This window comes from Larus michahellis, chromosome 7 (assembly GCF_964199755.1).
Source record: "Larus michahellis chromosome 7, bLarMic1.1, whole genome shotgun sequence".
In the NCBI taxonomy this organism is placed as follows: Eukaryota; Metazoa; Chordata; class Aves; order Charadriiformes; family Laridae; genus Larus; species Larus michahellis.
This window is the reverse complement of record NC_133902.1, coordinates 46,424,510-46,437,285: the sequence shown is the minus strand read 5'-3', so window position 1 is coordinate 46,437,285 and position 12,776 is coordinate 46,424,510. Positions and strand designations below refer to the sequence as shown.

The 12,776-nt window shown below is 42.8% G+C and overlaps 1 protein-coding gene across 3 annotated transcripts in view; it reads right to left on the bottom strand.

Moving 5' to 3' along the window:
* TMEM177 (transmembrane protein 177) overlaps nt 1–12,776 on the bottom strand; it is a 41,111-nt gene that overhangs the window by 7,214 nt on the left and 21,121 nt on the right. For all 3 annotated transcript variants that reach the window (XR_012588430.1, XR_012588431.1, XR_012588432.1), the window contains exons 2-5: nt 8,753–8,846; nt 3,923–4,026; nt 3,385–3,449; nt 2,382–2,481 (exon numbers count right to left, since the gene is read on the bottom strand). The gene's annotated coding sequence lies outside the window, so the exon portion shown is untranslated. The remainder of the gene's footprint in view (nt 1–2,381; nt 2,482–3,384; nt 3,450–3,922; nt 4,027–8,752; nt 8,847–12,776) is intronic.

Sequence of the window (12,776 nt, the reverse complement as noted above, 5' to 3'; positions counted from 1 at the left end):
GTTGCAGGGACTTGGAAATATGAAAGTTGAAAAAGCTAGAAAAAACAGAATGCAAATTAAAACGCATCTGTATTTTGTATTTCACAATCTTGGAAACCAACTCTTTTTTGAATGCTTGGCTTTACCAGTAGAGTTGCTACTGATACTCCCAAGTTACCTTGAGGACAAAGGAAAGCGCACATAAAGTAATTCCTCTCCACTTTCAAGAAGTAAAAACTTGGAGCTCTCCAGCTCCAGGCTCTGTCACTTACTGGACTGCTGTGAGATAGTTTTTCAGTGATGTCTGCTGCCCTTTCTTAAGTTCTCAGAAAACAGGGTAGTTATCCTGATTCCAGTGAGCTTTTGTTCATGGGATCGTCGGATGGGACCCCCAGTGGTTCAGAGGAACAAGAAAACATCAAGTAACGAGGGGCTGGACTGAGATTAGGATAGAGCTGAAAGGCACTTCAGGCGATGAGCTCGCAGCCTCCCTGCTCGCAGGCAGCACCAAGGCAGGAAAATGAGAATCCCCCCACTTTACGCCTTCCAGTTGGGTAGTGGGGATGAAGATGTTTAAGATCTGAACACATCTCTATCTTGCTTAGAAGATTTAGCAAGGACAAATACAGAATGGGTAACTCTTGAGTCTCCTGCCACATACTGGTTAGTGCAACCAGGCTAATGTGGATGCTTCTGTAATTGCCTTCTACATGTGTGTGGCAATATACAGAGTCCTCATGAATTGCAAAGAAATTTTATCTCAGATAATTTTGGATTAATCACAGTGTTCTCTAGAGGTGCTCTTAATGAGTGACATACTTACCTTCTACTTTGTATTCCTGCCCAAGGCAGCACATTTCCATGCCGTATCATGAGGAACTAGCTCTGCAGCCCCATCATTAATTTCATAGCTGTCTCCCTCCTCTAACAGCGGTGCTTCTGGAGGGCTCTCCACTATGAACTGTGCCTAGAGGCAGATTCTGGTGTACAGATTTGTGCTGCTTTGTTCACCTCCCCATAAAATGCTAAAGACATTATGCACATGAAAAAATCCCAATAAAGTTTGAAGAAAATAATTATAAAACAAGCCTTCTATTCTATACTCTGTTAAGTTCATGGTTATTGAAAATTAAGCTTTCTTATCCTTTGCCATGGATATTCTACTCTAATTTGTTTATAAACAGGATAATAAGGACATTCAGGAAAAAAAAAATGTTAAAAATGTAACTCTAAGCTTTTTTTGCTATTTTTAAGTAATTACACGGAGGACATTATATTTTTCAGGACCTGCTGAGATTTGATATGTCTCAAAAGCTAAACCTTTGAATCCCAGATTAAATCTGCAGAAAGGCCGCGAGAACAATTCCTGCTTTGCTTGTGCATTCCCAACTTCCCCGAGCCCCACCAGGTCTGGCTGCGCCGCCAGTCCAGGACTAGTCCTGAGCCAAGTCCACTCTGAGCCAGATCTGGCTGCGGTGTTTCCAGTGCAACCAGCCGCTGCAGCAACACCGGCACCCTTTGGGTTGTGCAGGGAATGAGACAGGACAGAATTTGGGGAACAGTAGCTCTGTAGTTACACTGGAGACAGCATTAGCATGAACGGAAGAAACGCAAAACTGATGGTAAGGCAGGTGAGAAACACCCTTGAAGCGTTTTGCTGAATGATCTGGGGAAGGGAGCATCCCCTCTCCCCAACAGCTGACATTTTCATCCCTGCCATGCACAAGGGTTAATGGCACGTTTCTGCTTTGCGTTTTTTCTGTTATTTACCCTTTCTCCACTAGATGCTACACTGAGACCATCAAACATTTATTGAGTCAAATAACATAAATTTGAAGACTCGGCACAGAATAAAGTGTTTAAAACATAACAGTGACAGCATCGCTCTGTTTATGTATCTGTGTGGTGTGAAGATGGGACTAATGTATCTCACATTGGAGTAACAGCGCTGACTTCATCCGAGCTTCTTACTTGGTGCCGCACGGAAGAGGGATAAAGCAATTCTGTGCATCCTGGCATTATTACTCACGTGCAATTGTATCAGATAATTACCTGAATGTGTGAAATGGCTTACCAAGAGAGTGCCACAAAATCTAAAACTAACTGAACAATACACATCAATACAATGAGGTAGTCCTTTTTTTCCCTTTATATCTGAGAAATCCAAAATCACATACTTAACTGGAAAAAAATTACGGTAGACGAAATTTTTAACGAAGCTTACACTTCAAATAATATCACAGATGATAAACATTATTTTTCCTGACGTTATAGAAGCCTTTGACCCAGGCAGCTGGGGAAGTGCTATCCAGCGTGGCTCCCACAGAGCCTGCCAGCCTGGTTTTTAACTTGGGTTGCAAATTGCGCAATACCTTCTAGTAAACAACCTGGGATCCTCTTACCTTTCAGCGAAGGCGGACCCGACCGAGCACTTCTGCACAACGTTTCTTGTGTGACAAGTTTACTGGATAAATGCAATACAGCCTGTCTTGGAGTCTCCACCTGGACAAAGAAAAGCGAAGTTCAGAGACAGTTTTAGCAAAGTAAGGTCTTCAGAGCTGTGTCTCTATCAAGTCTCTGGTAACCCAATATTCCTAGAGGTCCGCTTATTATATATACCTTGACATTTGTCACACTATTCAGGAACGCACTGTGTGCTACAGCCCAACTGCTAGCACTTTTATTGTTTCAGGAAGGGGGCAAGTATAATTTGGGGAAACTTCAATATGACCTGGTTAAGGTACAGCATCAGTGACACGCGTCCTTTCCAGCAAAAATCAAAATGTGGCTTCAAAACACCGCTGTGTTTCCCTGTCTTGCTGTAACATGCTTTAATTTGCTTATCTGAAATTAATCTGGCACAAGAGCTGGAATAGAAAATGGTGTCTTGTTAAAGCTGAATAGGGCCTTATAGAAGTAAATATTTACTATTCAGGAACCCAATCTGTTGCTGATGTGATGAACTTCAAAATATATGTGATCTGCATCAGCTGAGGATCAAGGCCAGATGCTCAGCAAACTGTCATTGAGCCCTGGCCTCCTTATTGACCATTCACAAGCTCATCTTCAAATTAGTATAGAGAAAGGTGGATTGGGGGGGAGGGGGGGAAACACCTCAATTTTTTTTTCTTTATTCTAGAACATATCATAATGCTTAGATCACTTTAGCTGGCATTATTCTAAGCTATGGACTCTTTACTGCGTTTCAGGCCAGAGATTTCATTTTGGCAGAATTTCAGGTAATGCTTCGCAGTGAGGTATAGGAGACTTCATCGAGGTCAGGAGAAAAAGATTCAGAACTAGTAGCTGTTAAATTTACAAGGAAGAACCCTAAATATTTTCTAGTTGGTTACACTGAAAGGCTAGTATTAAAAATAAATGCTTGTCGTCTGGTACTTAACTTACCTATTAGTTTCTCCGAAGAGCCGAAAACAAGCACAAAGCCGTGCCACCAAGTAGGTCATAATTCTCTGAAAAATCAAACAAAAGGCCATGACCTAAATGAAATGGAGCTTGCTTCATAACAAACCTAGGTAAGAAGGGATCTGCTGTTGATAGGGATTCATCATGCTGGAGGGAACTGTAAATGGGAGCTCTGCGGAGCTTCTCGTCTCTTATGGGTGGGTTTGTCTTCAGCTCAGGTCAGTATTGATTGAAAACTGTTATTCTGCACAGTCTTTTCAGTGCCCAGTGACTTTATCTCGGGATCGAATAGTGTTCCCAGTGGACGGGCAGCTGCATCGAATAAAACCACCACTAGATTTGAAATTAATTTCTAATTTTGCTGTTAGCCTTCCAACAGAGAGGTCACGCTGGGAAGTAGCCATAAAGACCAGAGTATCTCCTGGCCAAGCTGGAGGCATACCCGGGGCACAGGCCATGGGGAAAGGTGAATGTGGCAGGGCAGCAGGTGGTTTTCAGGTCATCTTTTCAAAATACACACCTCTGGTGGTCAGGCAGAGGACTTCAGTCTTCTGGATGCTGGTGGAGCAGCACCATTTGCAAGTAGAAGAACGGCTCTGAGGTCTCCCCTGTGAGATGTGATTCCTGGCAAGTGAACAGCCCAGAGAGAGACCGTCATTGTCAGAGATGGCAAATGGGCTACCTCCCCCACAGCCCTGCCTGCCCAGTGCCTCAGTAAGGCTGCGGGGAACTCCAGGCAGGACCAGAGAGGCAGCTCCCGTGGAGCCAGACTGACAGAGAGACACTATGCTCCATGACCAGAGCAGGAGTGGGGTCAGTTGACAGCGTGACTCTTACGGAATTAGTTTTGTGGCACGTTATTGCCACAAATAAGGCAATATTTGGGGGAGGTGGGAGGAGTGTGAGTTTGACGGAGTATTGTAAAACTTAAAAGAAGCTTGAGGGTGCAGAGAAACGTTACTCTTTCTCTGCAGGTACTAGGAAACAAAGCAAAAAATATTCCCATGTTCCCTTTCCTCCACTGCCAGCTTCTTTGGGCAGTGTCAGAGCATTTGCAGGTGGAGAAATTTTGCTTGCTAAGGAAAACTGGGGAGGAGGTATTTAGTTTTCCCAGGTCTCTGGGTTAGAGCTTGTTCTCGCTATTTGTAAGGAAAACCCTCAAATCTTATGTAGGCTTTTTTGCCCCAGTTAACCACACAGAATACAGCAACAAAACCAGAGCGCCTGACCCTACGATAGAAAATCTCAGCAGTCTTTCGCTGTCTTTTCTGTGTAACACATTAGAGACACACTGAACTGCTTTTGTGACACCTTATCTCATTATCCCCTCTTGCTCCCCCGATCGTGCCTTTCTCTCCCAATTCCACCCTGTCTTTTGCTTACTGTCTTCTTGCCTGTAACCTCTTGAACTCAGATCAGTTTTTCCAGACTGAGCAGATGTAGGGCTGGTACAAGATCATTATTACTGGATTCATCCAAACACTGCATCGATCCTAATGCATCCCCCTGCCTCCACTTACCACCCCTCCAACCGCAGCCTCTGACACCACCTCCCCGGATCTTGTTATACTTTTCTCCCTCCCAAAATTTCCACCTTTTGAAAGGTGGTGGTTCCTATCTGCCGTTTCTGACTCTCTTTGCTGTCCTTTCTTGTGGCCCTGAGGACCTAGTAAGGCACCTCACCCATGTTTTAGGGAAAGTAAAGAATCTCTAATGGTGGGGCAGAGAAGGAAGTAAGGCTTTGCACAGGATGGCTATGATGTGACACAGCTGATCGAGCAACCATTTTACCAATTGCATTTGAAAAACAAATTTGCTGGCTGGTGGATCAAGTGGGTAACACAGCAGTTGTATCTTGGGGACTTGGAATATGTCCTTATGTAGAATTTGGAACTGTGGGAAGTTTCAGATTTCAGATCAGAAAGGCTCTTTTTCATGTCTGCCTTGGATCAGTGGCTTAATAAGAGGACAAGACAGAGTGTTTCACCCAACCCCGAGCAAAGGAGGCCACGCCCCGGGTGCTGGCTCCCACCACAATATCGGGGGATAAATTACTCCCTTAATTTCTGCTCCCTTTGCAAAAGCCGGAGTCCCCTCCCTGCATCATTCGGGGTGCCGCGGAGGGTGCAATCTTGCAGACAGGATGCGCTGCCATCTCCCCTTTCTCTCTCTCATTGTCGGGTGTCAAAAGTGATCATTTCTCACACTGCCGAAATACCTGGTGGGGGGCATGGGGCAGGTTTCGGGCTGTTAGAGGGCAGGCACTGAGGCAGCTGTAGCAAATGACAGATTTTTATACACACCCGCTGAAGCACTGATAACGCTTCACACATGGAATTTGATACAGTAATGGAAAAATCAATGCCAGGATCACACTTTCACCACACGTGCAATAGCTTGTTGCGCACATCAGTAATTACACTTCTCGGCTTCTAACCCAAGGCTCACAACATTTTTCCTGAAGCTTTTTGTCATTGCATATTAGTGATTTGCAAAAGCTGAGCCTGAAATAAAAAGGGATTTTTATTTTTTAATACAGTGCTCAATTAATATGCAGTAATCTGAGCTCTACAAGACAAATTTACCAGCTACAGTGGGTGAAATTCCCTAGGCGGACGGTCAGATGGACTGGTCCCTGTGGCCTCCTCTGGCCCAAAATCCACTAATCCTGGAACAAGCTCTATACAGAGAGATGCCCAGAGCCCATCGCTTGTGATCTCCAACTTCACCTCCCTCCTCAGCAGCAGGAAGTGCCAGGCCAGCTCTGGGCTGTCAGCTCCGACACGCCGCAGTTCTGCCAAGGGGCTGCGCGTCTCCAAGCCCAGGGGTCCGTCCTGCCAAACTCTGTGTAGGGGTCTGGCCAAATGGGCCTCCGACCTATTAACTTAATTTGACAACTGTAGACCGGTTTTAATAATACTTTTAATGCAGCATGCTATGCCTGGTAAAAGTAATGAAGTCTTAGCCAATGCATCATTTAATGCTGTTAAATTTTTGCTGAAACTGCCAGGTTGGGGTTTGGGTGGGGGTTTTTTTGTTTGTAACAGCCTGAACAGCTTGGGTTTGCTTTAGTGAAATAAAGAATTATATCCTGCTGGAATAAAGTTTAAACATCTTTTCTGAAGCTGAAAAATGGCATAACTTAGGTCTTTTCATTACAAACCGATGCAGGTAATTCTTGCATGAATACCCTCTCAAGAGAAAATATAAACAGAAAAACTATATTTAAAATGCAGCCACGCAGACATTCAGCAAAATAGATGCATTTGTGCTTTTACATCATGCGTACCCACAGCTGTTACATCTGAAGTGAGCAACACAAACCATCACTTACTGAAGTGTTAATGGTAAAACTGCACACAAGAACTGTGACGTGGCCTACGTAAGCCCATTTTGGGGGGGTTAGACCTGCTTGGGTACACAGCGCGAGCTACCCCAGAGCTTGGTCTGAAGGCGCTGTGTCCTTCCGTCTCAGCCTGGAGGCTGCAGCTATTTATTCCCGAGAGCTGCCAATGGCACCTCGTTTTCCCCTAGAGTGAGGGGAAAAGCAAAGGACTCCTGCTCCTCAGAGGAAGCCAGGTACTTGCAAAGCAACACTTTCCAGAATGAAGCGTGCTGAGGGAAGGGAGGCAGCGTGGGGAGCCAGAATACATCAGCCGGAGGGCACATACCAAGGATAGAAAGTAAAAAGGAAAGTGGAGAGAATTCTGCCTGTTTGAAACTCTTGGTCCTTAAGGGAGATGCTAAGATTTCATACGTCGGAGATCAACGACTTCCTAGAAACAGAGAACGTTTGTGTAGACAACATCAGGAATAACACTGGAAAAGAACCACCTGAGAATGAGGCATCTCTCAGAGACTGTTTAAGGGTAATTCTCTCACCTTTAGAGCAGCACTGTAATGCCAGCTCTCAAAAATGAAAAAAAAAAAAAAAAAAAAAAAGAGAAAGAGGAGAGAGGAGAGCAGGTGAAATCTGGAAAAGTGATAAGAAGGTTTCAAAACAAGAGAGTAATGCCTCTAGCAATGAGGTGTGAATGTGAGCTGAAGAATGAAGTTATGCTGTTTCTACAGGTTGAAACTTCTGTCCCAGAGGAGGAGGAGAAAAGTGGGTTTGCCTTAACCTTCAGTGTCCTGTGTGATCCCAAGGGAGGTTTGCTGCCCATGACACCCAGCTGAGGTGCACTGTCAATGTATGGTGGATGAAAATCCCATTCACATTATTTCCTAGTCAAGTGCTTTATTCTCCCTGTCAGAAAAAGGGGGTCCTGGAGCTGTAACACCAGCCCTGCACCAAATGTCTGCACTAAGGAATCATTTCACAAATACCGTTTTTTCAGAACTGTTGGCAGATGAAAAATGTGGACTCAAAAATCCATTCTTACGGAATATCCACTAAGTGGATTCATGGCTGATCATTCACATTTACCACTGTCTTCCGGAGGGATGCTTTTCAACAAGCTCACCGGATGGTACAGCTAATTTGTAAGTCAGTATTTCAGCTTTTTCACTTACAGCATGCAACACCATTTTCTGCACTAGGAACATCTTTAATTTACATACTCGACATCATCAAGCTGTTGAGGTGTGACCATGTTATAAAATCTACATGATTCTAGTACAGCTTTGTGTAAACATTATTTATTGATTTGCTCTACAAGCCTACGTCAGCACAAAATAATAGCAGGCAGACATGGCAAATCAGGTTTCTTTAGCTTAAAGATCAGTCACAAGATCATAATCTTGTTGCTGTAAAGACAGTATAGGCTCTAAGCCCGTATTTTCTGTCTAAACATATCTGCTTCTTGAAGTCATTTTCAGAGATTTACAATGCCAGATTATGCTCGAATTGGACATATGGAATGACGTCATCTGGGATGATGAAGGTCTGCAAGCTTTGTTTAAAGCAAAGGTGTTTTAAGAAACAAAGCAATTAGCGTTGATGTTTCTTTTCCAGGAAAACCAAAACATACAGCTTTCTGCATGTTGCACCCAAATTACAACCAAAGCCTCAAACCACACACAAGCAATACAACACCGGAGCAAATATCATTGTGAATAATTCTACATATGTATCAATACAAGATATCAGAGTGATCAATTCTCATACCCAATTCCGAAATAAGATTCCTGTGCAACTAGTCGGTTTTCTTGCAATCTTGTGTACCATCTAAAGATGTCTCCACCTGTGCTGCCAGCCAGCTGCAATAGGCTGTTACACAACTCAACACATGCCCCAGTTCGGCCCTAAAACTGGTTCTACCCAGCTCCCAAGATTGCATTTCTCTTGCGATCAGTAATTTAGTACTTGCGATTTGCGCTTAAGGCTTCTCGTAACGTCCTGTGCCTGTACCTTCAAGGCGTCCGCTACCATCGTGGTCTTCTGCTCTTGGTGGCCTGCGCTATAATCCTCTGCTTTTCTTCAGCAGACTTCAAGGCATGGCTTCCTGATAAAATAATGAATGTTTTTATTAGCACAATCTAGTCATGCACACATCCCTGTTCTAGGGTCACTGGCTAGCTCGATGTACTGAAATAATGGTCCGTTAGGAGTGTATAAACAGAGTGTGATATAAATACATACAATGCTTTCTTAATGACCTGTTATTAATATCTGTTGGTTATGGCAATATTACTGCTGTGTTATCAAAACTGCTTTACAACATATGCGAACTTTTAACCAGACATATGGGTTGATACAGTCTGGAGAGCTCTTTGAAGTCAAAGGGTGAATAACTGAACCAGCTTAACTTTAAATCCTCTCTGAAACCACATATTTTATGGTATCAAACAACTCCAGTTTGCTTTAAAATGATGAGCTTTTTGGATCAGTGCAAAAAGCTAAATCTAAAGAAAATGTTATTCTCTTTCACATTCTATTTTTCTCCCTTCTCTTATATACGCCTCATATACATCTCCATGGCTCAGAGCATGGGCTTTTTCAATGCCTGTCCAGAGCTTAACAACGGGATGCCAGATTCACAGCTATTTACATTGCCTGACTCCCACTGCCTGCCTAAATGTCAATTATAATGAAACAAAGTAGAAGCATGGCGGGGAGATCTTTTTGCAGTGAGCTTTCTAGATTATTGTGCCTTGTTTTTCATGGGGGTTTGTCAGCTTTCATCGCAGAGTCCAGTAATCAGTCTTGTCCGTCTTTCAGATACTTCCACCAGCAATGTGGTCAGTTTCTAATCAGCTTTTAAACACTTAATTGTATCCATTCTAAATATGTCTTGTGTATTGAAGAGAAAAGAATATTTAGGGTGCAATTAATACACGTGTAATTCTGCAGCGCCCTGCAGAATATGCCTGTCGTTCAGGCTGCTGCGTTATCCCTTCGTGCCGGTCCCAAACAGCCTCCCTGTGACTAACGTTGCCTAATTTACAGACACACTTAATATCTGCAGCTCATTATCATATTTAAACTTCTGGGTGGCTCAGTATCTCTGAAAAATTGGACCTAATAGCATTCTACACAGAAAAGGATATAAGTACCTATTAACCTGTAGCAATTTAGCACAGCATTTATAAAGGTATGAATAATGTGCACAGTCACACGCATGTTACTAATGCAGACTGAATTATTCATTGCAAATCTGGGCAATATTTTTATCAAATACTTACTATGGATAAATGTTTTCTTTATTCAGTACCTCAATATATGTTTGAATGATGCTCTGCAAATGATAGGTCATGCAAATGTTGCACTGAAATATTGGCACTTTCCTCCATTGAATAATTATTTCCAAATCAATTTCCTTAGGATAAACTATTGTTATTTATTCATTGAGCTTGGTTCTGTCTAGGCTAATAAACAGACATAGTGAAGTATTTAAAATCATAGCTTCAGACATGCAAGCTCTTGCACACAAGTGGATTTCTGCACTATTACAATATTTCAGGGACCAAAATGGAGATAAAAGAAACATAGGAAACCAAGGAAGAAAAATGAGTCAAAAGTTCGAAATATGAAATCACTGGTTATATATTGGTTGGTATGTCTTTACTCCACTGACATTCTTTAGGTTGGTTTTGATCTTTCTCTGCCCTTTTCTTCTTTTAATTCCTGACCGCACTCCGTCTGCCATTACTTTCTTATCTATCTGTTTAAGATTGACTGTTTATATTTGCTTGTTATTAGTCCCCAGTCTCTGATCAAATGCTCTGCTTGCAGTACTGCAAACACACAAACTCTACAAATATTTCTGCAGCCGTGCAAATGTTCTCCAAGACCCAGCCCCGCAACACAGGTGCTGCTTTTGTCATCTTTGCTTTGACTTTCAAACATCAACACACAGTCACCCTGAACAAAATTCACCTTTATCACCAATGGCCAAATGAGGATCACCATGGCATTTTGTGGTGCAAAACCTTATGGACAGCCTGTACTTCGTAAGTTTCAGGGCAAGTATTTCCTCTTTTAAATTACAGGCTGGATGTGCATACTGTGAAATAAAACGTGGCCAGACAGTGATTCCCAGTTCCTGGAGACACAGGCTGACTTGTGTCCATAATGATCAGAGCTCCCTCCCTCTTAGGTCATGCCCACAGTGCGTGATGACCCTTCTTGTTGTGAAACATCATCATCGTCATTATTACTATTATTATTATTACCACAATCATGGCAACAACAAGGAGCTGGATTTTTTTCAGTTCAGCGTGTGAAATAACGCCTCCAGAGGAAGGCTTTCACAGGATGGTTGTGATGTTGGCCTGGTGTGTGGTTTGCATGAATGTGGGGGCTCGGGGGGTAGCCCTGGCCAACCAGTTAAGGTGACGGGAGCTACGCGTGCATCTCAGAGCACATCCTTCAGGAAAGGAGCTGGCGTGTTGTGAGACCTCCCTGCAACACGTCCCAAAGCATGGGATGGCGGCAGAGTTGGGAGAGACATTTCAAAAGCGTGTTCCTGAGCCAAACGAAAACGCTGGTGCAGAAGCACCCTACAGTGCTATGCACAGATGTTACCCTCCTGCAGCAGATCATGCTCCCTTCTGCTAGAATGAAACGCCATTTGAAAAACAGCTTCTAGCTCAAAATTGGCGTTATTGCTTCCTTGCAGTGATGAGGCTTTGGCAAACTGTTTACTAGCATTACAATATCCCTGTCTCTACACAATCGTACTTAGCTTTGCACTTGTGTTTCCTGATCACTGAAGCAAAAGAAAAGAAACGCATAGAACACATGTACACATTGCTAAAAAATAATGCAGAGTTACCTGTTAAATATGTCTCCCTTGTCCTCAAAATAAAAAAAAACAAACTGAAAGCAAAGTCATAAAACAGGGGCTCTGTCTACTCTGCCAGCTACTTAAACTCTGTCTTGGTCTCTGATCATATGTAAAGTCAGATATTTATGACTTTGTCGGTCTTCTGCATAGAAAAATCTAATTTGTAACTACTTTTAAAAGAAAATTTTGGTGCATTGAGAAGGAAAAGACAATGGCAGCACAGGTCTTGGCCTGATCCGATTCCCAGGTGATGCTGTTGCAGAGATAGTGGATTAGGATATGATACTCAGGCCCAGTGACAGCCATGGCAAATGGTGGTTGTCCACCACAGGGCAATTTTGCATTCACCTGCTTCATGTCTTTTAGAATAATAACCATGGGAATGTTTTTTTTCCCACATTTTTATTTACCGCCACTCTTCTGCTATTGCCTTACTCATGGAGGCTGCAGCAGTTACCATCGTGCAGTAGGACCATATGGCTTCAAGATCAGAAACAAATTTGCTAAACTCTGTCTTTCCTATTTTAATTCTTATCTTGATAACGAAACACCAAATGAGAACAGATTTCAGCCTAAGAGAGGAGATGTCAGAATGATTTTATATCTTGTCACTAGGTAATGATTCTAATGGTATCTCTTACTTAGCTGCCTTCGTTAATGACTTTATGGTGAGAGCATGTTTCAGCAATTGTGACCGTGTGGAATACTCTATGTTCTGGGGCAAAAGATTAGCTTAATGAGGAGAAAGCCAATTTCCTGAAGAAGTGCCTTACATAGTTCCTGCTTTTAAAAGAAAGTCTGTAACATGGACAATTTGTCATTAAAAGGTATAAAAAACACTTAACTTCACGGTTTGGTGCATTTATAGCACTCCTGCAGAGGGAAGAGAGAGCTGAATAGATTTTTCTCACCTAGTAATATAGGTGGAAATCTGTCCCTCCAAGTCCTTTTGCTCAATAGAGAAATGCTCATTACCAAGAGATGATGTTCATTACCTTGTGTTCAAGGAGCAGACTATCACTTATCTTCTCCAGCACTTCACAAGTTTCAGTAGATTTTTATTACACCCTTAGGAGGACCTTTGAAAATGTGGCCCACAGACATGAAACCCTGTGACAGAACTTTGATAAATGCTCACATCTTTCG